The sequence below is a fragment of the Miniopterus schreibersii genome (genome assembly GCF_964146895.1).
Source record: "Miniopterus schreibersii genome assembly, chromosome: 12".
In the NCBI taxonomy this organism is placed as follows: Eukaryota; Metazoa; Chordata; class Mammalia; order Chiroptera; family Miniopteridae; genus Miniopterus; species Miniopterus schreibersii.
In genome coordinates, this window is record NC_138112.1 from 59714754 (window position 1) to 59739480 (window position 24727).

Consider the following 24727-nt stretch of genomic DNA (forward strand, 5'->3'; position numbering starts at 1 on the left):
ACCAATATAGCTCCATTTCAGAGACAACCCAGACTGGAAAAAGCTATATATATTTTTTATCAAAAATTCCCATGGATGTGATAATAGCAAATGTCCCTTTAGTTCTCTGTAGACTGGGGCAATCATATTGTTTCACTTGAAATTACCAATCTCATTTCAGACACTGGGGGATCTAATTTATAGATATATTTCCGGAAATAAGTGGAACTCTATCTGTTCCTAAATAGAAATGTCAATCACAAAGGAACAGCTACTGCGATTTAGCCATGTAGATGTCTGCTTTTTATATACGAGCCACAGACCCAACAAGGCTGTTTGGAACCTTACTTGTTCCATTCTGTTTCTCTGTTCATTTAATCACCCCTCACAAGGCAATACTTCTCAGTCCCTTTAGCAAGAAGTCAGAAATAACCTTAAGTACTGATAGAGCCAATTCTTATTAGGATAACAATTCCAATTGGAACAAAAATCTGCATGGCATCGCTTATACACGAAGAAGCGAAGAGCTGCAAAAGTTAATCAGAGGAGTGTTGACATTCTGATCTCCCCTAAGATCTTAATATGTTTTTGCAAAAGGTTCTTGGAAAATTTCCCTCAATATTCAAACATTCCTATAGAACCTGTTCTCCATTCATTTTACTAGCTGATTCTAAATATGATTAGAAATTTTATAAAATGTAAAACACAATTAAAGTTAGAATGCTTCCTCTATGATCTTACTTTATGATGCTGTGATTTGTTGGTGCCCAAAAACCAGATAGCTCTAAACTTCTGAGATAAATTCTTTAGATCTATCAGGGGTGAGTATATCTTTCTCTTGTTACCTGCGTTACTTCTTTATCTTTTATTTTGATTTCTTAATATGCTAAGAGATATATTATAAAGGTTTTGAAGATATGGGAAAAGAGACAAACTGTCATTGACTTGTTGTGAAATAGAAAGGCAAGCATGCATATTTGGGAAAATAGGCTCATATTCATGATTAATCTAATTATCCATTCAATCATTTATTCAAGAAGTATTTGCTAAATATCAACAATGAGCACATCTTTGGTTGATCTTAATCTGGAGGAATTCTGAGGTCTTAAATAAGGGTCCTAAATTAGGATTTGTGCTGGTGTCTTCCTAGACCAGGAAGCCCTACTGACATGGGGCCACTTTATTTCTCTTTAAAAGTCTCTATTTTATGAACGACTTTTAGGTTTGGTTCCCCAGGGAGGTCCCAGTCTTTCTATTTCCTTACTATACCTCTTCTCTCTTTCAGTATAATGTTTTGCATGTGGGGACTAGTTGATTTCTCTTTACTGGATGGGTTTTACTTTCCCCAGGATCTAATTGTAGCTGGATACCTAGTCTGTCATCATAGCAGAAGAAAGCCATGATCCAAACTCTAGAGCTGAAAACAGATCACATGCTTGTCCCATTTCTCTCTAATTCATATTTCACTGACAACAGTAGACATTCCAAGCAAGTTCCCCAATTTGTGCATTTGTGGTCCTATTTCCTGACTCCCAAACCCTTCCCCATGTCTCTAGGCACTGAAATGTTTTTGGTGCACTCGACATCTCCTTCCTGAGATCACCTCCTAAGGACTTTACTTTCCCTTCCATTTCCTCTTGCATGATTTCATTAGTTCAAGCACAGTTTTAGGCACTCATTACCAAGATTACAACACTGTGCTGTTTGGGGGTTAAATGTAGCTAGAATAATAGTTTAAATTGAAAGTGTTTCCATTCCATATGTGAATGGAATAGATAGGGGGAATCAGGCTCCAGTTTTAATCACCTGAAAGTCCACATTCCAGGCAGGGGCAGAAGTTCAGTGACAAGGAATAGTCTCTTTCTTTCCAAGTGAACACAAGATGAGATCAGGACCTTTATAGATTTAATCACACTTTCAAGCTAACATAATAACTTGCAGAAGTATAAGATTTGAGTGTCAATTTTAAAAAATTGATCCACTTAGTAGTACCTTGACATTTCTTTAAGGATATAGTCAAGAGACCTTTGCTAATAATCAACTTTCTAAATGTCACTGTAGTCCGCACATTTTTGTGGATTACTCAGTGTTAATAGGTGATATACCATATAAAGAACATGGTACTAAGTATCAAACAACATCAAATGCAGACCCCTCCTTTCTGATGGTAGCCCTGTCTCATTGCTGATGAGTGATTCTTCCCCATATGTACTCATGGTGGAGTGGTGAATCCAGACGATTACCCTTCCATTACAGAAGACAAAATTTCTCAATTCATTTTATTTTTTCCTTTGCTACTTCAGTATAATCAAGGGGAGAGCAAATCACCAATACTTGACCAAATCAAATGACTAAAATAAATCAAATTTTTTTCTTGCATGACCTTGAATCTCAGATGATGAGACACAGATATGAAAGGCACAGGGTTCATTGATTCTAGAGGCATCATTCAGTTGAAAATATTAAGTGGGTTATGCCACCCCAGCCATCTACAGATGCTTGGCTTGGTTCATAGTTCTGTACCAAGTCTATTATTTTACTTTTTTTAAGATTAGGATTCTTTTTTTCTATATTTTTAATAAGTTTGTTTCCTTGGTTTTATTTTTGCCAAGAAAGAAATCCAAGTGACAGAGATGATTTATTAAATTACAAGTACCCTTTGAGACAAGTACACTGAAGAGTTAGCTAAGCTCACTTACTACCTAGATAAATTATTCCCTCTACAACTTCTTTACAGAATAATTTAATAGCATGCCTGAGAGTTAAAAGTCACTATATCTATGAGATTGTGTTTTTTTCCTAATCCCTTCACCTTTTTCACCCAGACTTGCACCCTACACCCTCCCCTCTGACAGCTGCCAATCTGTTTTCTATGAGTCAGTTTCTATTTTGTTTGTTAGTTTATTTTGTTCATTAGATTCCACATATGAGTGGAATCATGTGGTACTTGTCTTTCTCTGACTGGCTTATTTCACTTAGCATAATACTCTCCAGGTCCATCCATGCAAAAACTCATAGACACAGACAATGGTATGGTGACTGACAGAGGGAAAGGGGGCTGGGGGAGGTAGAAGAGGATGTAAGGGGGATAAATGGTGATAGAAGGAGACTTGACTTGGGGTGGTGAACACATAATACAATATACAAATGATGTGTTATAGAACTGTACACCTGAAACCTATATAATTTTATTAAATTATAAATTCAATAAAAAGAAAAAATTACTATATCTAATGGCTTCTAAAAAACAGCTAAAATCACAAACACTAGTGGTCTACCATATAGTCATCTGCTCTATGACAATACAGACAACATGTTCATTGTGACTCTGAAAATACGTAACTTGTAACAGGCAGCTGGTAAAAGTTCTGCCTGGAATCCAGCTTATGTCTTAAAGCAGGAAATGTCCCAATGCGGTGGCTGCCTCCACCACCCCAGGGAATCCTCTCAGTGTGCTACTAGGTTAAGAAAATCCCGATGCAGCTTCTACAGAGCCTTCCTGTTGGCAGGCACTCCTACACTTCAGCAGCCTTAGGAAAGAATGCTTACTCCCTGTGGCTATTTTTTCCCATGTGAAGGACACTCCATTCTATTGCTGTGCTGGGCTCCCCCCCCCCCTTTTATTCTCTCCTCTCCTTGGTCGTCAGAGTTATTTTTTGATTGGTGAGCTTGGGAACAAGGCTTTGTCGGCTGTAGTTTAACCCATTCTCTTCCCCTCACCTTCATCTTGGGGGCGGGCTGTTTAGAAATACATCCCAACCCGCTGCACCCACTGAAGCCTTACAGGGCAGGTGCAGTGTCGGGAAAGCCAGCAGCTGCCCAGATGGGACGGGCAAGTCTGCCTAATGCTGGGGTTAATCTCATGAAGCTTATTTTTTTTGGCCACACACTGAAACAATACCCTCAGATTTAACTGTATCCTGAATAAAAGTGGTATCTGGCTCTCCATTTGTCTGTTGTTTTGACTTATTAAACCTCACTTTTTTTTTCTCTGAACTTGGGCAACAGGAATGGAAGCCCCAAGAAAGGAGATGAGTGGTACTCAGGACTTACCTTATCGATGTGTCTCCAGTAGGTCCTGAACCTCCTGAGGAAGCCCGATGCAGTTAGAAGAGTGTTCTGGATTTCTGGAGAGGATGTTTCTTTTACACCTGGAATAAGACAACACAAATACCATATTTTCAAACCCTATTATATAAATAAAAACAAATTGGGGTTAGACATTGCTACCTGCCACACTCCCCCAGGAGAATTTAGTGATTTGAAATTAGACAATAGGGCAATATTTATCTTTCTAATATAGATAGACATCAATATATATGTATATACAGACACGTCGTTTATCCATTTTTGTTCATTGAGCTGTATTATTGAAATGTGTCATATGTATTTCAACTGAGAAACGTTTTACCTATAAATAAGTTTTCGTACATGTTTGAGAGACTTTTTACGCTCACCTCATCCCTCTTTCAGGAGCTCAAAGCAACACAAGTACAGATAATAATCAGTTTGTTTCAACCCGAGATGGACATATAAGACTGGATTACATACATTATAATTTCTAGATTTCTCAGGTGAATACAGCAACAAGGCAAGAAGTAAGCACAGGCACTGGAGTGAGAACCAGACCTGGATTCCACTTATAACTCCACTGTAATTAGCCAGGCGATTTTGGACAAGTGTCCAAACCTGGCTGAGTCTTAATCACTCCACATATAAAATTAAGGGTTTTGTCCAAAATTGCCACTGAGGCCCCTTCCATCTTTCAAATTCTGTGATAATTTCCCTTCTAAGGATATGGTTTGGTATAGGTAACATGGTCAGGAAGAATTTGTGGTAACAAAACTCTCGTTTAAATAAAGCCTATTTTTAAACATAAATTTATTATATGAGCACAATTACTGGCTTCTATCTCTGATGAGCAATTAGTTCCTTGGTAAATTGCACTGAGATGACTGCAATCAATTGCTTTCAGGTTCACCTACTGATTTGAAAAAATCGACTGCGTGTATTTCATGAAGCTGAGTGGAGTTTGATTTTTAACTCACAGGATTTCTAATCCTTTGTGGCCTGGTGACCGGTGCTTCAGCTACCACCCTTTTTCTGCTAAGGTAGAAGGGAAGAAGTTGGAATTCTGAAAGAACTGGGGATACTGTAGGCAGCTTGTAAAATAGATTATGGAATTTGGCATTCAATCATGACTTTTTTATCCCTCTCAGGGACTTTCCAAGAGGGGAAAATATTTCTGGGTGAAATGGTTATATCTGATTGGTGTGTTACATGTAATTGTCTTTCAGAATTCTAAAACTGAGAACAGAGTTATAGCTGAAATTACTACTCACGAGAAAATAATTTTAAAACACATGAGAATTTTTTGTTGCTGTTATCAGAATAACAGAAACGAATTTAAGCCTGTATTCTATTTTTAACCTGGGAGTAAACTGTTTATACTCTTTTTAAGCTTGATAATCACCCTACGAGAATTTTGAACCATGATTCTCCTTTTATTGGTGACAATAGTGAGGCATGAATCAGTTGTGCAGAGCGAGCAGTGTGTGTGATCGCAGAGCCTGTGCCCCGTCTGGCTTTGCTGTACATCCCAGCACTGCAAAGTCTGTTGGCCACACCTGGGCCAGTAAATATTCAATTTCAGTAAGTTCTCTCAGGCTTATGTTTATCAGAGCTTCTGAATGCATTGGTTACCATTCATCCTTTGATATACGAAGGCCTTGTCTGATTTCTCTACAAGATTATATTTTTCTATTTCATTTCTATGTTCAGGGGAACAAAATGCTGCTTTTTTCCAGCTTCTAGCCTGAGTTGTTTTGCCTGGTATCTAACATGTTTCAAAGGCATGGGTTGCTAGCAGGATGCTAACTTTGTGAGAGCTGAGCGAGGTGGCTGCTGCAGGAGCAGAGGCAAGGTGTGAAGGAGCACCATGGTAGGCGGTTGTGAAGAGAAAAGCCAGCAGTGGGCTTGGTGAATGGAACAAAGTGAATCAAGTCATTATACAGATTCACAGAACGTGGGGCTGGAGGAGGCCTCACTAATCAATTAGTTCACATTTTTCGGTGTGTAGAGGGAGGAAATAAGATTATAGGTGTTCAGGTACTAGAAACAGATTTCTGGATTCCACCCACCTGCCCAGCTTCTCAATAGTAGCATCAAATCCTCATTTGTCTGTTTAGTGCATGTCGTAAAAAGAAATTCACTACCATAGGCTTGCATATGTTAGTTGCATTGTGTGGTTTAAGACTTGGAGATCACATTGTCTATGAAAAAGACGTCAGAGCCAGACCATCCTGAGTCCCAGGCTCAGCAACATCACTTTCTGATTGGAGAACTTTAGAAAAGTGGCTCAAGCTTTCCATGGGGCTGTTTCCTTGTCTGTAAGATGGGGTAATGAGAGCAACCCCCCTCCACCCACTTGCTGCTTTGGGAATTAAGTGAAAGCTTTTTATAAAAGACTTTGCATCAGGATATGGCACAAAGTGAGTAAGCTTATACAAAATCTCATCGTCATTATTGTCATCACCACAATTTCTTTTATTTAAGCCCAACACAATAAAACATCCTTTGAAAACTGTTTTCATTTTAAATTAGGAAATATAAGAAAATGTAAATTCCTGTCAGAACGGCTATCATCACTAAATTAGCACACAACAAATGTTGTCCAGGATGTGGGGAAAAGGGAACCCTTCCTGGTACACTGTTGGTGGGAATGCAGACTGGTGCAGCTACTGTAGAAAGCAGTATGGAATTACCTCAAAAAATTAAAAATGCAACTGCCTATGACCCAGTCATCCCATTTCTGGCAATATATCTGAAAAAACTGGAGCACTAATTCAAAAGAATATACGCACCCCTATGTTCATTGAAGCATTATTTACAATAGGCAAAAATTTGAAGCAGCCCAAGTGCCCATCAGGAAATGAGTGGACTAAGGAGCTGTGGTACATTTATACAATGGAATATTACTCTGCCCCCAAAATAGAAGGAAATCTTACCCTTTGTGACAGCGGGGATGGACCTGGAGAGTATTATGCTAAGTGAAATAAGCCAGTCAGAGAAAGACAAGCACCATATAATTTCACTTATATGTGGAATCTTATGAACAAAATAAACTCATGAACAAAATAGAAACACAGACAGACTGACAACTGTCGGGGGTGGTTATACTGAGTGTAAAAGGTGAAGAGGTTAAGCAAATATAAACAACTCATAGACAGATAACAGTATGGTGATCACCAGAGAAAAAGGGGGGGGGGGAGAGGTAGAAGAGAGTACAATGGGATAAGTAGTGACGGAAGGAGACTTGACCTGGGGTGGTGAACACATAATACAATATACAGATGATGCTTTACAGAATTGTACACCTGAAGCCTATATAATTTTAATAAGCAATGTCACCCTAATAAGTTCTAAATGAATGAATAAATAAATAAATAAATCCCAATGAAAGGAGATTCTGGCTGAAACTATCAGAATAGACAGAGATCATCAGCTGGGTAATAGGGACTTCAGGATTCCCATCAGTGAAATGGGAAAGACATAATCTCTATACAAATTTGAAATTATACGTGCAATACTCTGAAAGAGTAGATTCAGAAATTGGTCTTTCTGCTCAATACTATATAATAGAATTGTGCTCAAAAGCAGAGGTTCTCCTAGGTTCTCACAGCTTGACCTTTAACTCAAACCAAGAATTTTCCAGGACAGAAAGAGAGAAGGTGAGCGTCTCACTTTGCCCTTAACCGTACGTAGTTGTGAAGGGACGTCCATTTGGATTCCGTTGTTAGAGAGCTCAGTTATGCAATACGCATACAGAAATAGTTCCAGATCAATGAAACGTGTTTTAAATTTACATTAACATTTAAGGGAATGAGAAGCTCAATGGGAATTACGGAGCTTCAGATGTTTAGGACTATGTCTCTTCTTGCCAACTTGGAACAGAGTCTATTGACTCACCTTCTCAGTCTCATAGACAGCTTCCAGAATTCATGTGTTTTTAGTGCCAGAGGATTTTCAGGCTGGTGAAAGTTGCCGTATTGACATCACCAGGGAGTGAAGTTGGCTCTACCCACCAGAGACACAAAACGCTTCCAGTAACCGCACACATTTTCCCTGAAGGGCAGGTTGCCACAGATGGTTGTTAGGCCTGGGAATGCTCTAGCATGAGCGCTTATGCCATTTTATCCCATTAATCTTAGCCGACAAATATGTCTAGGGCACCTGCTATGGACACAGAACTGTGTTAAAACTACCCAGATTCTACTTCAGGGATCTCATACTCCACAGAAGGGCTGAAGTTCAGTCTTACTGCCAGGGGGTGCCTCTAGCAAAGTGTGGCCTTCTCCATGGATCCACACAGAAGTCTACTGATTCCCAGAAGCGGGCTTTCAACAGGGACTACTATGTGGAGGGTGCATGTCCTCTGTGGTCATGTGACATGCCTTGTTCACATAGGGAGGCCATGTCTCCATTCATAAAGAGGAATGTCGAAAAGGGAAGTCTCAGTGTCTCAGATGTATTGCAAATTTGTTGAACTTTCCTGTTATCTTGTAGCAAATGAATGATCATGGAAAGGGCTTCTATCTTTATCTGCCATCATTAAAAAGGTAATATCCATCAAAAGCTGTGGACCTTCACTATAATTCTTGGCTCCTAGTTCAGTGCATAACTATGTTTTCACAGTCATTGATTTAGTCAGTGAGTCAGTCCACCTGTCAGTCTGTCAGTCAGAGGTGTGTTTCATAAACATTTATTATAGATTAGCCATACACCAGGCCAGGTCTTAGAGATGAGTGTTACGTAACTCTTTGCTAGTACATCTCTCAGATATTTAGTATTAAACACCAACAAACAAACAAAATCTCAAGTACAATTCAGAAACTGACTTCACTACACTCTATATGGACTCTGGAACTATTGCAAAAATTAACAATTAAAAAATAAAGTCATTTATTTTTATGCTTCATCTATGAAAACTTTACATTGCTTAGAAAATCAGATTTCATTTTTATTTTTTACTTCCAATATGTAATTGTGAATGTAATTGAGACTTTTTTTTTTTTAAAGATTGGGATCAATCATTATATATAAATAATTTCATGATCTTTACACTTGTTAGTGAGCATGTAATATAGACACTGGCTACGTTTATAGACTATTCAACCTGAAATATTTTCACATACCTTTTAGAAGAATTTTGTTTACATAGGAAGAACTAAAAGGAGGACATTTACACCCAAATTTTCTATTTTACTTTTCCATGGCCTGTGTAGCTTTGAAAAGAGACTTCTCAACATGCTGTGCTGCAGTGTTTTTATGAATGATCATGGAAAGTGGAGTTAATACTATGGAGCCACTTTAAACTCTTCTATTTCACATGGAAATCAGAAGCTTGGTATCCATGTCATATTCTAGGCTGTTTGTTTTTTATCACAAAATAAACAGAGCATATCATTACTATTCTTTGTACTGAAAATGGTTAAGAAAGCAAGGGGTGAGTTGCCAGAAATAATACATTCTCATTATTCAATGATACAGTACAAGAAGTCGATGTGTTGTGATTTTGTTTTTTATTTGCCTTGAGCTGCTGGAGACAACTAAAGCAGTTGACAAGTCACATGTATATATCAAACCGTAGAATCCTATTTTCTCTTGTACTTCTCTAAGGCAGGCAGTAATAGTCACCTATTAACTCGCATTGGATCAACATTTAACCACTGAGGTACAGGACACTGCCTAAGGATTTATGTCCAGGTTAGAAAAATTAGTAATTTCAAGGATTTCTGGGTGGTATCACTTTTTTGTTTATTTTGCCCCCATAGACTGATAACCGTGATGATTACTTCTGTCATAAATTAAAAGCAGGAGAGAAATGATATCATTTCAAATAAGGAATACTGTGCGGGTTACCCAGCTTTGGGAATGCTCGGGACACTAGCAGTTTTAACTTAGACGGTTCATGAATGTGAAGGGGTAACAGGTAATAGCAGCTGACAGGGAATAACTCCCAAACCTATCTGCATGAAACGCTGCATCTTTTTATTTAGATATGTCAATCTCTTTTAAGTTTTGTATGATGCTACTTCCATAATTTGATAATAACAAATACTGCCACAAGTATTTCTATTTTCAAGGAAAAATGAGACTTCTATGGTGAGCCAGAAACTAAGCTTAGTGACAGGAGATAGAGCCAGTGACAAAATGCTGCTTTTTGTAATTAGGGCTGACTCGTTAGCCCGTACGTTCTCATTACATATTCTGCTAATAGCACAAGGATGTGAAAATAACGGTTCTGCAAGAGCCTGGTGCAGCATTAAGATTTAATTAAACTTTGTTTTCCTTGGGCAAGCTAGCCATGCAGCGAAGTCAGGGGAGAACAGAGCCCCACAGTGTATTGACTGGCTAGCAGCATGAAGGTGCAGAGCTGAAATGCCAGTGCACATGGTTAATGTAAACTAGATGAGGGGAGCCGCTGGACCAGTGCTGTGAGCCAAACCCACATCATATGAGCCGTGCTCCAAGGGTCTGTCTTTGAGCCCGTCACCAGCACCATATGCCCAGAGCTTGGAAGTAAACACACCCACCTGGGCATCAGATAATACACATACAGACTTGGGTTTCAGCTACGGACCCTGAAGTGGCCCAGAAACCAACTTCTACACTTCTTGGCCACAGTGAGGGATTACCTGGAGGTAAGCCCACCAAATTTGGTCCTTTGGAAAGGGCCCTGTAATTGAGCTTCTGTCTGTCCCAGCTATAGTTCACGATCATTGTTGCTGATACAGTGACCCTGCAGGAGACACTCCTGTCTGAATCCCCAGAGATCCTGAAAGGGCCATATACTAGGCATCAGGCCCTGCCCAACTGTGGTTACATGAGCTGGACAGCTAGCACAGGGATCAGGCTAGAGAACCTCCCATTTGAACTCCCAGAGATCCTGAAGAGACCCTATACACGAATAGAACTTCCTCACAGCCACAGTCCACCAGGCTGCCAGCAGGAGACACTCCTGTCCATGCCCCTGGAGATCCAGGACCCTCCACTAGGCTCCAATCCCTCCACCCATTGTCAGAGACCAGTGTAGTCTGCCAGGAGACATGGTGGGAGACATTACAACTGATATTACAGAAATACAAAGGATCATAAGAAGATACTATGAACAATTATATGCCAACAAATGGATAACCTAGAAAAAACATGGATAACTTTTTGGATACAATGTATTAAGACTCAGCATCAAAAAATAGAAAATCTGGCCCAGCCGGGCGTGGCTCAGTGGCTAAGCATCGACCTAGGATCCAGGTGATCAGGGTTCGATTCCCGGTCAGGGCACATGCCAGGGTTGCGGGCTGCAGCGGATCAATGACTCTCTCATCATTGATGTTTCTATCTCTCTCTCTCCCTCTTCTTTCCTCTCTCTGAAATCAATAAAGATATATTTAAAAAAAATAGAAAATCTGAACATGTCCAGTAATGATTAAGGAAATTGAAACAGTAATTAAAAACCTCCCAACAACAACAAAAAAGCCTGGGACCAAATAGCTTCATTGGTGAATTCTACCAAACACAAAAGAGTTAATGCAAATCTTTCTCAGACTTGTCTAAAAAACTGAAAAGGAGGGAACAATCCAAAACCCATTTTGTGTCCCAGCAGTACACAGATAACAAAGGCACATAAGGACATTACAAGAAAATAAAAATTACAGCCCAATATCCCTGGTGAAGATAGCTGAAAAAAAAATCTCAACAAAATTCTAGCAAAACAAATTCAACAGCACATTAAAAGGGTCATACACCATGTACAAGCAGGAGCTATCCCTGGGATGCAAGGGTGATTCTACATACAGAAATCAATATACGCGATCACCATATTAACAGAATGAAGGATACAAATCATATGATCTCTGAATAGACGCAAAAAAAGTTTTAAAAATCGAATACCATTTTATGATCAAAGTTCTAACCAAGTTACGTATAGAAAGAGCATAGCTCACCATAACAAAGGCCGTATACGAGAAGCCCGCAGCTAACATTCTACTCAGTGGTAAGAAGCTGAAAACGTTTCTTCTATGATCAAACACAAGCCAAGGATGCCCACTGTTGTCACTTCCATGCATCCTAGCTCTAGATGTCCTTAGCCAGAACAATTAGGCAATTAAAAGGAATAAAAGTCTCCCAAATTGGACAGGAAAAAGTAAAATTGTCTTTGTTTGCAGATGGCATGGTTTATATATAGAATATCCTCTGGATTCCACCAAAGACCTGTTAGAACTAATAAATGAATTCCGTGAAGTTGCAGGATACAAAATTGACCTACAAAAATAAGTTGAATAACAATAAAATACCCCAAAAAGAAATTTTTAAAAGTCTCATTTAAATAGCATTAAAAACAATAAAATGCTTAGGAAATAAATTTAATCAAGGAGTTAAATAATCTGTAAACTGAAAATGATAAGACATGGATGAATGAAATTGAGGGGAAAAATCAAATAAATGGAAAGATGTCACATATTCATAAATGAGAAGGATTCATGTGTTAAAATGTCTGTATTTGATATATACTAATACCCTAGACATATACTAGATCTAGAGCCATCTATATATTCAATGCAATTTCTATAAAATTCTAATAGCATTTTTCACTGAAAAAAATCCTAAAATAAGTATAGAACCACAAGAGACCCCAAATAGTCAAAGCAATCTTGAGAAAGAAAAACAAAACTGAAGGCATCACACTTCTTGACTTTTAACTATATTTAAAAGCTACAGTAATCAAAACAGTATGATACTGGCATAAAAATAGACACATTAGAAGCCATGAATACTCAATGGGGAAAAGTGTCTTTGTAATAAATGGTGTTAGCAAAACTAGATATTTACATGCAAAGAGTGAGATTAGACTCCTATCTTACACCAATCACAAAAGTTAACTTGAAATATATTAGACTTAAAAGTTTTTACTTCAATAACAACCAAAACCAGAATACCCTTAGAAGAACATGTAGGAAAACGTTTTTTGACATTGGCCTTGGAAATAATTTTTTTGATATGACACCAAAAACAAAAGCAACAAGAGTGCCATGTTCAGAGCTACCGTGGTTCAGGACCTCAAGGTGTGTTTTTGGAAAACACAATTCAACCCATGACAAGCAGTTTTACCTGTGTCTGCCATCAACACTTGTGTGAATTAAAGTATGTGATTTTGCTTTATAATTTTCTTCCTTTTCTGGATCTCAGCCCCCAACACCTTATCACTTTTATTTTGCAGCCTTACAAGCCTGAAGCGTGTCTAATTCCTTTAATGCATCATCTCTCCTATGATTCTTCATGGACTTGAGTGTTCTGCTGTGTCCACCTCGACACTCCCTAGTTGTTTTTCAAATTTTAGCACCATCATCATTTTCTTCCAGCTGATAAACAAAACTGAATACCCTTCTTCCTTTGTTTCATCACACCTTCCACATATATTTTCATTAAGCCTGTTTTGAGACCATATCATTAGCACTTGTTTACATTTCTCTCTCCATAAGAAATTACAGGTTATTTAAAAACAGGGATCATGTTGATCACTTATGACTACTTATTCCTTGAAATGGATTTAGAGATGACTGTTTAAATAGGTGGACAATGGACATGCTAGTATCTAAGGGAACCCAACTATGTGAGAAATTCTGAGTATTAAAATGAAATTAGATATATAGAGAGAAGCCCATGAAAATATCCCACCTTTAGGACAATTTGTTTATAACGTCTTCCATTGGCTAAAATAGAACAACATACAAGGAAACCCTTACTCCTTGAGCTCATTTGTTTTTAGTAGGTAAATAGAATTATTCTGATGATTCATCATTATGTATCCATGCATATTATTTAATTATATACACACAACGTATATATGTCTATGTATATAATTATAAAATAAACTAAGGGGGAAACCTTGCTTAGCTGATGTGATTACTACAAGCTTAGTGCTCACTACGGAAAAATCTATCCTGGAATTTGTGCTCTTTCTGTTTTAGTCTGTGCAGAGAGAATGCCACTGGGAGCCCATTCCGTTTTATATTGAGGGGCACCTATCATGCTTTTAAAAGTTTTTTGGGTAAGACTGTTACACGATTTCTAAATATTAAGTTTGTATCTACTGGGAACGCTTGCTTATTACCAAAGACACAGTCGAAACGCTTCAGCGAAACCTCTAATAATGGTTTCAGAAGACACTGTCAAGCAAAGCGTGCCACTGGGTGCCGTTATCCACAAGGACAGTGGGCTGGGGTTCAGGAAAATAAGTTGAGGATGTAATAAAACATTTTAAGAGCAGCTTATATCAGTGTCTCACAGTAATACACCACCAAGCGTGCGCAGAGGAGGAAGGTAATTACATTTTATTATGCTTTCTACATGCTATCTCATTGGGAGTGTGTGCTCGTAATTGTTGTGTGGTTACTTGCAAGAATCCAGCAATTATTAGCACCGTAATGAACAAAGCATTAAGAGACATACCGAAGTCACCAGATAAATATATACAGTTGACCTTAGAAAAATGTGGGTGTTAGGCTAAGTTCAGTTGCCCCTATGTATCCATGGGGAGTTGGTTCAAAGACCACCTGCGGATACCAAAATCTGTGGATGTTGAAGTCTCACATAAACTGGCATCGAGCAACGCATGCAGTTGGCCCTCTGCATCTGTGCATGGATTGAAAATACACATCTACACACATATCAGCAAACCAGTCAGTCAGCAGAGAGTGAGGTATAATGTAACATAAACATAACTGAGGTTATCTATGTCAAATTTTCACTTTATTTATTTTTCTCTCTCTTTCTTCTTCCCTCCTTCCCTCCCTCCTTTCTTTCATTCCTTCCTTCATTTTTTTTTTTTAAATGTCATTATATTCTCTGCTACAGATCACCAGCTTTAACTCAGAAAAGCCTAATCTGAGATCTTTGTCCAAAATTCTAACACTCAGGGTTCACTCGTCAGTATTACAGCCCTTTTCCTAAATGGTGATTATTTCGTGGCTGTCACAGCCCCTTGGAATCAACAGTGAACCTACTTTTCCTCTCCCCCCAATTTTGAAAGAATCATACCCCTTTTCAGACCCAAGACATCCAAAAGACTCCATGTTAGTGACATGTAATTCAAAGATTCAAAGTCCTTCTACATCCCATATCCCAAGCAAAATTATGGGAGTCAAAACAACAACAAAAACAACAGCAAACAGGTTACCAGTGATTTGGCCACTGGAAATCACTGAAATTGTTCACCTGGCTATTATCAATAATCTTTAAGAATTGTTAGTTAGCTGACCCCTATCTAGTTGATCCCCCAAAGCCTATGTACTTATAACTTTTAAAATAACTAGGTAACTGTATATTTTTCATTCATAATAAGACATAATTTATACTAACTTAAAAATAAACAAACAGGAAATCCAGGGCCTTTCTGAATGGAAAGGTTTTACATAGTGCCTCATGATGGACAGTTCTTGCTTCCTGTGTTCCGCCTTTTTTAGGTTCTGAAACCATTACCATGAACACAGGAGTCAGGATGTGACCTGTGTCAGTGCCAGAAGGTTTACTTTGCATGTATTTATATTATATCACGAAGGGTGTGGGTTTGGAGGGATGCCACTTAAAGGCAGATCGCAAAAATAGATTTCGGAATTAGAATTTAGGCTTAACATTTCCCCTGCAGTTGGGAAGCCTTACACCTAAGTCCTGTCTTCATTAGGATGTAAGACAGAAGGTGAATTTTCTTACTAAAGGGATTTATGCAAGCATCATTCCCAATGAAATAGCCAAGCCATTATAAAATTGGGTATTAAGCCCTGGTCAGTGTGGCTCAGTTGGCTGAAGCATCATCTCGTACAACAGAAGGTGACAGGTTCCACTTCCAGTCAGGGCGCATGCCTAGGTTGTAGGTTCAATTCCTGGTCAGGGAGAGTATGGGAGGCAATGGATCGATGTTTCTCACATCAATTTATTTTTTCTCTCTCTCCCTCTTTCCTTTCCTCTCTCTCTCTAAAATCAATAAAAAAAGAAGAGTATTGAGGCTGAATAAAAATTGAATACATTTTAATTTTATTTACCTTGCTACAGGATGAAAAATGTGTTATGTGGCCAGGATGGGGAAGCAGAGAATCTTATAATTGCAGTTAGGATAACTGCTTGATGAGCCTCACTCAGGTGCTCACCTAGGGTAGATATCTCTTTTTCAGTCCCCTGTGTGCTGCCCCCCTGCCCCTGGCACTACACCAGCAGCAAGGAAGAACCTCCTTCCGATGAAGGGGCCCATTGCAAATAAAATGGACTTGCTAAACTTGAAATTTCTTCTTTATCTAGTTAGTCATTTAATATATAGTAGAGAGGCATTTTATGAAGGAGCATCATTTCTTGATCCAGACAACTGAATTCAAATCTCTATTCCAACTTTTACTAGTTCTATGACCTCAGGAAAGTTTTCCATAATATCTGTGCCTCATTAATTTCATCTGCAAAGTGTGACAACAATAGCACCTGCCATATAGGGTCATTTTATGTAAAGTGTTTTATGTAAAGCCCTCAAACCCATGCCTGACACAGATTAAGCCTCATATGATTCAATGTTTTCATATTTATTTATATCTAGTTGAGCATTTACTGTGTAGTTTCAGGCACTTTTATAGGTGATGGGGATATAATGTTGATAAAACCAAAACCCCTGCCTTATGAAATGTACCTTTTAACCTGAGCAATGTGACAGAACCTAGGTAATTATTCAGCAAACCTCTTTACTCACCCTTCCTTCTTAAAATTTATTTGTTTATTTGAGGAGTAGTTGGCCTATAACATTATGTTAGTTTCAAGTATACAACATGATTCAATATACGTATATGCTGTGAAGTGATCACCACAATAAGTCTAGTTAACTAACGTCCATCACAACATAGTGACACTTTTTTCCCCTGTGATGAGATCTCCACTTCCTTCTTGACAAACAGCTAAACCACACATCCCAATCTTCCCTACAGGGATGGTTGGCCACAGGGCTGAACTGTAGAAAAAGCACTGTGAGAGGAAGTGATGTGTTCCATTTCCAGGTGTGGTTCACATAAATTTCCCACATACCATCTATTTTCTCTGTATTGTCTGCTGGTTATACCAAAATGCCAAGGTGAGCATTACAGCCACAGATCAAAGGTGTCAGTCTTTGTTCCTGAATGACTGTGTGGGTCAGACCCCTCTCCTACCTCCCTGCTGTCACTGACAATGGAACTTTGTACAGCTAGGCAAACTCTCTCCCACTGTATTATGCTGCTAAAATTACAAGACTTACATCTTGTAGCATTACTTGCATTTATATGGAAATAAACAAATAAATGTACAATATCATATCAGCTAATGCTAAGTGTTTGGTGGAAAAGAGAAGCATGAAAAGGGAGCAGAGCTGAGAAGGCTGGTCAGGGAAGTCCTCATTTAGAAGGGGACCCCTGAAGCAAGACTTGAGTAACTGAAGTAGATAGAGACATGCACAGCCATTGAAAGATCACTGCAGACAATGGGAATCACAAGAGCAAAGACTGATGTAGAAATGTGTTTGTAGTTAGCAAAACTGTTGAAAACCAGTGTGGGCTAGAGTTGAGTAGTAATTGAGTTTAGAGGCAACCAGGGATGGACTGGCATTTCAAAGATTGTAGTAAGGATTATGGATTTTATTGGAAGATTTTCAGTAGAGAGATGACACAATTTAACTAACATTTAAAAATAATCATGTTAGCTCCTGTGTAGAGATTGGGTTAGGGGAAGAATGAAAGCTGAGATATAAGCAATGAAGTTATTAAAGTAGTTTTGAAAACAACAAAATGGCAGCCCCAAGTCTTCTCAAATCAACGTTTTGATTCTTACATTTTTTTGTCCATTGAATATAAAACTTATAGGTCATTCACGATCCTATTTACTTCTCCCCCAGTGGCGCTTGAGTTTGACACCATCTGTCTTAAATTCAGCCAGAATTAAACATCATCATCTGCATATCATCCACAACTCATACCTTCCTAAAGCTGGACATAGCACTGTTGCATAATTCATCAAACTGTGGAAATCTCCTTTCATATTTTCTACTCCTAGACCCTATACCATTCATTCTACATTTCTACAACTGATACTTCTAAAATGCTTTTAAAACTTCTTTTTAAACAGAGCTAATGCAATGTAACTATTGACTATATGGAAAACAGGAACATGTGGCTATTTGGAAACTTAGCTTGGCTTCTTTCTATCATAATAATTTAGTCCAGGCCTCCAAAGAACATGTTGTAAAGGGAGTAAATAGTTTGATGTAAAAAAATTCTCTAGTCAAGTATATTTTGGATTCATTGAACTAAAACAAGGCAATCAGATCCCATTTTTATAGGGCAGCTCGGAGAATTAACATGATTTTATGCATCATGGTTCACCACGAGGTGAGATATGTGGAGTATTTATCAAACTTAATTGACTATAGAAGTTCCTTTTCCCATTATGTTTATAGAATTAAAATTCTGCTGAGAACATGCTACTTGCTTATAGGACACAATCATTTCAAATAAATTTTAATCTGAAATAATCCAATAGAAGCAACCAATTTGAGCAGAATCATAAGTGAAATGGATGCCAGAGCTACCCCTCCCCCCTCCCCCCACACTAATATCATTCTTCAGAGATCTTTTCTTCATAATAGTCTCAAGACGTAAATATTTGGGGAGTAATTTCTTAAATGAAAATGACCCTAGGGAAATACTCTCACCTCAACTTTCTCCAGATTATCTTCATTGAAAATAAGTTTGGGGGGAAACTTAGAGGAAAAAGCTTGGTATTATTTCTGGCCACTAGATGACAAAGATAGAAAGAGTTTCCCGATGTTACATGCTTGCAGTAGAGCAGAGCTGTGGCTCACCCATTTACTTAGGGGCCCCCAGAAAGCCATGGATGAGTGCTGTTTGCTGGATGCTGGTGTTCAGCCTTTTCATATTCTCATTTCAAGGCTAGTAACCAGTTACAAAAAACCAGAGGGTGTTTTCACAGGTTTTCCTCCTCTTTATTAAGGTAGGCTTCACAGCCCAAGAGTAACAAGTAGTGTTTTCGCACACCCGAGTCCTCTCAGGAACGTATTATCTAACTCTGTAGGAGTTGAAGACTTTAGATTGGCTCAGGATTGACAGACCACTTTTCCAGCAGCAATTTCTTTGTGCCAGAAAAGACGGCTATGTCAGGTAGGCTATATTTTCTTTGGACAGTCCTTCATGGTTTTCCCACCTTATCGTTCCACAATGAAATGAAAATAGCATGTGTTTTAGAATAAAGACAAACTTCAACTCCAAAGAGGTGCTTAATGTACATGGGCCTATTTGCTATCTTTAAAATAAGAAAGAAAAAAATCAGCCTACTTCACTGGGATGTCATGTGAATTAATGTGATTTAAAACTTGTAATATTTAGAATATAAGTCTGGCAGGGCAGATACCTTGGCCATATTGTTCTCTGTCTTAGTCCAGGGCCACAATATAAGAATTTTACCATTATTTTACAAAACCGGAAATTGTAGATCAGCCTGCATATCATAATGCTGCAGCATAGTAGAGGCAGAGCTGGGTCTCAGGTCAGTTTATTCAGGCTTCCCTTCAGTAAGGATATAGGAGATTTCTCATTCATAAATTCAAAAGAGCAAAGGGAAAAAAAGAGAATTAAACTGCAAAAGACAAAAATCAGCCCATATGGTGACTTATCTGCGGTGGGAGAAGATTTGAAGCCCAAGAGTATACCAGTAGGAATCAGCTCACAAGTCCATACGTTCCTGTTGTGTGTACAGCATTCTGGTTGTGTGAACAGCACAAAACACACTTAGGAAACCTTGAACTAGCCATGGCTCCACTGTGAGTTGCCTGCTGGTGTCCTAACATCAAAGGCTATCGGAAGGAAACTCAGCTGTTGAAAACCCTAAAACCCAGTAGTGTCTGATGTTTCCCATTTCTTTTCTCACTTACAATATACAAATTATAAAACCTTTTAAATTTATATTAATTTGTTGCCTTATTTTCTTAAGAGTTCAAAAGACAGAAGCAAAGATAGCCATCACAGTTGATATCACTCTTCATAGCTCATCTTCCCTTTGCCTGAGTGAGTGACAATGTTAGGGTTCGATAGTAAAAAGAAACACAAATGGATGTACCATGTGCTTGGAAAATGTAGGAATGACATTGAATATGTGACCCTTAATATAGAGTCTTTTCTGAGGTTTTATTTATAAATTGTAGCTCAGTGTTATGCTTTGGATTTTGACAAAGATTATATTACTGGTGTTGTTTTTTTAAGCAAGAAAGTTAAATCATTCTAAAGAAAATATAGAAAGTCTTGTCTGTATCTAAGCCATATGGCTGAAAAAATCAAGAGTATTATTGTGCGAAATTAATCATCATCAGTGTTATTCACAACATAATAATCATATTAATGCACAAATTTGGAGCAAATTTAAATCTTACAAATTAAATTTGTGCATTTTAAAAAGTAAAGGCTCATACCTCATAAATTTGTGACTGAAACATTTAACAGATATATAAGTGAAGAAGATGGAGGACAATTTGAAAAATAAATAAATAAATGACTCCAAAACTTAGAAAAAATTATGCAGCATAACTGCTTTAAAGAAGCAAACAATAATGAAACACTGACTCTTAGACAAATGGTTTATTTTTTCAGTGCCTTATCTGTAAAGGAGGGTTGACAAAAGATGATAATAGTGCCTACTTCACACAGATGTGTGCGTTTGCCAATTTCCATGGTGTAAACACTCACACCAATGTCTATTAGAAGTTACCGGCAATTTCACAAACAGCCCAAACAATTCTTGAGTATTTAACAATTGGCTCTCATGAGCCAGAAGGAGACAAGTCCAGGACACCCCTGTAGTTAGGATGATTCAGTAACTTAGTATCATTAAACAGGTAGAAGAGGTTCTGGGATATAGTGTGCATTATGTTAAGTATTTGTTTTTGTTTGTTTGTTTTGAAGAGATACTTACAATCACTCATTTTTCTTCACAATTATTCTATGAGGTTGGTGTAATTATTTTTCCAGTTTCAGTGGAGGTTAATGTGGTAGAAGGGGCTTTAGTGTCTGGCTGCTAAGGAGAGAGAGGGGACTTGAGCAGCAGGCCACATCATCTTCTTTTCTTGCCCGGGTCATTAAGACATTGTTTCCTATTGTACCTATGAAAGACTTTGACTGTTTGTGAGCACAGGGTGAAAGAAGAGCAGAGAATCCTATTAAAATATTGCACAGTGAAAGGCCAATATTAGCTGTATATTCCCTTGGTCCCAGGAATATTTCTATTGCATTTGAAATGAATTATTTAATACTTTATAAAATGAGAAAACCATGTTATCATGTATTCCCAAGAATGGGGCAGAAAATAATGACAACTTCCATTTCCTGGGTGTTTACTAGGTGCTTGACATTGTGGTAATTACTTGAAATGAATTATTTTATGCAATAATCACAGCAACCGTCTAAGGAAGGATTATTACTGTACCATTCTCCAGATGGGAAACTGAAGCTCACAGGTGTTAAGTGACTTGTCCAAGGTTACAAAGCTGCTATTAAACATCAGCTCTGCTTGAATCCAAAGTTTATGGATATACTGCAAACTATATACGTCAACACTTTCTGTTAAATTAATGAAAATCTGTCAAGAAATTTAGGGATACATTGATGTTTGTTACAGATAAAAGTACTACCAAAAACTTTAAGATTTACACCAAAGCACTTAGGGTTGAAAATATTAAAGACCAATGATGACCCAAAACAGAGGGCTTGGAGAAAGTCACGTCTTCAGTGTGACTGCTACTTCATTAAAAACATAATTATATTTTATTGTCAAAGTCCCTTTACTTTACTTGGAATATGTATGTAGCTCTCACCCTGGAGGGAAGCAGGGAAGTCACAACAAGAGATATGTAAGGGTCAACTCCAGGCTACTCTACATTCTGCTTGGCACCTCCATTGTATTGGAGAAAAAAGAATTAATTGGTTCATTTAGCTCTTCACTGAATTCAGCCTTTAATGTGCACTTCACTTCTCACCCAAATGAGCAGAGACAGTGCAGGAAACAACACATTTAATGGGGCTCTCAAAAATGTGCGGTTGTTGCTCCTGCTTCTTTAATAGACACAAATCATTTATTCCCTTCTGCAAAACTCCATTAGCCAGAAAAAAAATAGAATTTCTTAACAAATGTATATCTTACCAAGAATGGAAAACCTGTCTCCTTCTCTGTGATATGCACAGAGTCATAGAGACACATTCACAGTGTATCCACCCTCAGCCACCTGCCCACTGAGTTCTCCAACATCTACAAAGCTGTCCCCTCCTTTTGCAGGTTAAGGACTCAATGTCCAGGGCATGAAACAAGGAATCACAATAAGTTAGAAGTCAAAGGGACCTCAGCTCAAATTAAGTCCAGTCCTCCCATTTTAAAGACAGGAGATGTGAGGCTTGAGAGAGGACGTGATTAGCCCAGGATCATGCAGGTGATCAAAAGTTAGAAACTTAAATCAAGCCCCCTTCTCCCAACTCTAAATATCCCTTCTCTCTCCTCTAGCAGGATGCCTGCTTAATATAGATTGCTGATGTGGTCCCACAGGCAGATCTCCTTGTACATTTATCATACAATCATTCCCCGAAATCATGTGTACCTACAGAGAATCACTGGGTCTCTTTCTGTTTTCATAGAACTTTGTTTTCCTTATGTTTTAGAAAATACTCAGTACTCCTCTTTTTTTTTTCTTTTTTTTTCTTAATAGTGATAATCTGTTGAGACCTGGTCTTTGGAAGGCACCAAAGAAGCAATTTTTTTTTTTAAAATCAAAAGCACCAGAATATGAGCTGGTGGCTGGTTTGAGTTCCTACTAATTCTCCTGCTCATGCCTCTTCCCACACAACCATCAATATTTCACTTGCCTCATGCTAATGACTCTCATCAGCTTAAAAGCCGGTTTAATTAATCTCCTTCTGTTTAACAACAACAACAAAAAAGGTCATCTGATGAAATGTTCAGGAGAAAAACAAAGCTGGTGTTTTCCCCCTAGGTAACGTGCCAGAGAGTTTTAAGGAAAGGTGTTGCCAAGAGGTACAAAAGAAGTAATTCATCATTGAAAAATGGCCTAGATATGTGTGCTCATCGCAAAAGCTCAGTGTCACTAAGTGGCCTTTGTCAGAATCACAGGCTGGCGCACTGCTCAAGCCAAACATCGCATCTTCTGTGCCAGAGACAGAGCACGCGCCTCTGCCCTGGGGAACAGATCCAGGTGGTAGACCTGCATGTGACATCCTGGTTGCTTAGGAAATAAGCTCTCACTTCATTTTGAACATCCCATTAGTATGAGTTCAGCTTCCTCAGTAAAGATAACAGTTTTTCCCCAAAAGCCACCCATTATTTGCAATGGGGGCTTAGTGTTAATTTCACTGCCTGTCAGTTAAGCTCACCCCTTAATTTAATTGGGATGTGTATACAAAACATAGCGGTGCTAATTCGGGTGCTTATCCGACGCCTACAATAAGCTGTACTCTCTAAGCATCCTTGCCTCCAGTCTCCCTTTCTCAAGTTATTTCATGGCCAGGTTAATCTTCCCATCCTTTGTGATGAGACTATCATCCTGCCTCACAATTTCTTGGTTTCCCATTCACTACACGATATAATCCAAGTTCTCTGACAAAGCAATAAAGGGCGCAAATTATCTGAATCAACCTCTGGACCAGCCTTTTCTCCTCTACTTCATTTCCATGAAAGCCTTATGCCATCCAAAATGTGTTTAGTTGAAAATCAGAGTCAGGATTAAAAGACTAGTAGCCTTAGAATAATCTCTCCCAACCTGATAAACAGTGCCTATTTGATTTAGAGAAAAATAAAATGAAATTCACACCTCACCCATACCTCCTATGGCATATTTTTGAGAGCTTCTTAACTGAAAGTTAAAAAAATTAACGTGGCACTTGCTGAAAATTAAGCTAACTACTCTTGAGATTTTAACCCCCCCCAAAAAAATTAAAAACATGATTCAATTTGAAACATTCTATGTACCCATAAAAATTAAAGGGATTCACAAATGTCAAAAAATGAAGAAAACATGTGAAACAAGATGCTGTGTGCTAAATGTTTGTGCTTCCTCTGCCCCGCCCCACCCCCCCATTGCCAGTCCAGGTTCTCATGTTAAAACCTGAACCCCAGTGAGATAGTGTTTGGAGCTGGGCCTCTGGGAGGCAATTAGGTTTGGATTAGTTCATAGGGGGTGAAGTCCCCATGATGAATTAGTGCCCTTATAAGGGGATGAAGAGCCCAAGGTTTCTATTTCTGCTATGTGAGAGTACAAGGAGTTGGCTGTCTATAGTCCAGAAGAGGGCTCTCACTAGAACCAGAGTACACTGCCACCCTCATCTTGAATTTTCAGCCTCCAGAAATGTGTGAAATAAAATTCTATTGTTTATAAGGCACCCAGTCTACAATACTTTGGCTCAGCCCAAAAGGACAAGACAGAATGGAATTCCAGACACAGACCACAGACAATGTAGGACAGTGATCTCTGAAAGAAGACAAATCAATGAGATGATCCCTATGACTATCCTAACTGACCACTTCGAGAGAGATCCCAGGCCACAGTGCAGGGAGAAGAAATCCAAACAGAGTCTCCTGTTCTTCCTGAACTGAAGACAATTTTTAATGTTTGAGG

The 24727-nt window shown here is 38.4% G+C and overlaps 1 protein-coding gene across 10 annotated transcripts in view; it reads right to left on the bottom strand.

The window, feature by feature from the left end:
- Window positions 1–24727, bottom strand: part of LRRC4C (leucine rich repeat containing 4C) — an 834219-nt gene that overhangs the window by 158325 nt on the left and 651167 nt on the right. For all 10 annotated transcript variants that reach the window (XM_081155249.1, XM_081155240.1, XM_081155239.1 and 7 more), the window contains one exon: window positions 4033–4130. The gene's annotated coding sequence lies outside the window, so the exon portion shown is untranslated. The remainder of the gene's footprint in view (window positions 1–4032; window positions 4131–24727) is intronic.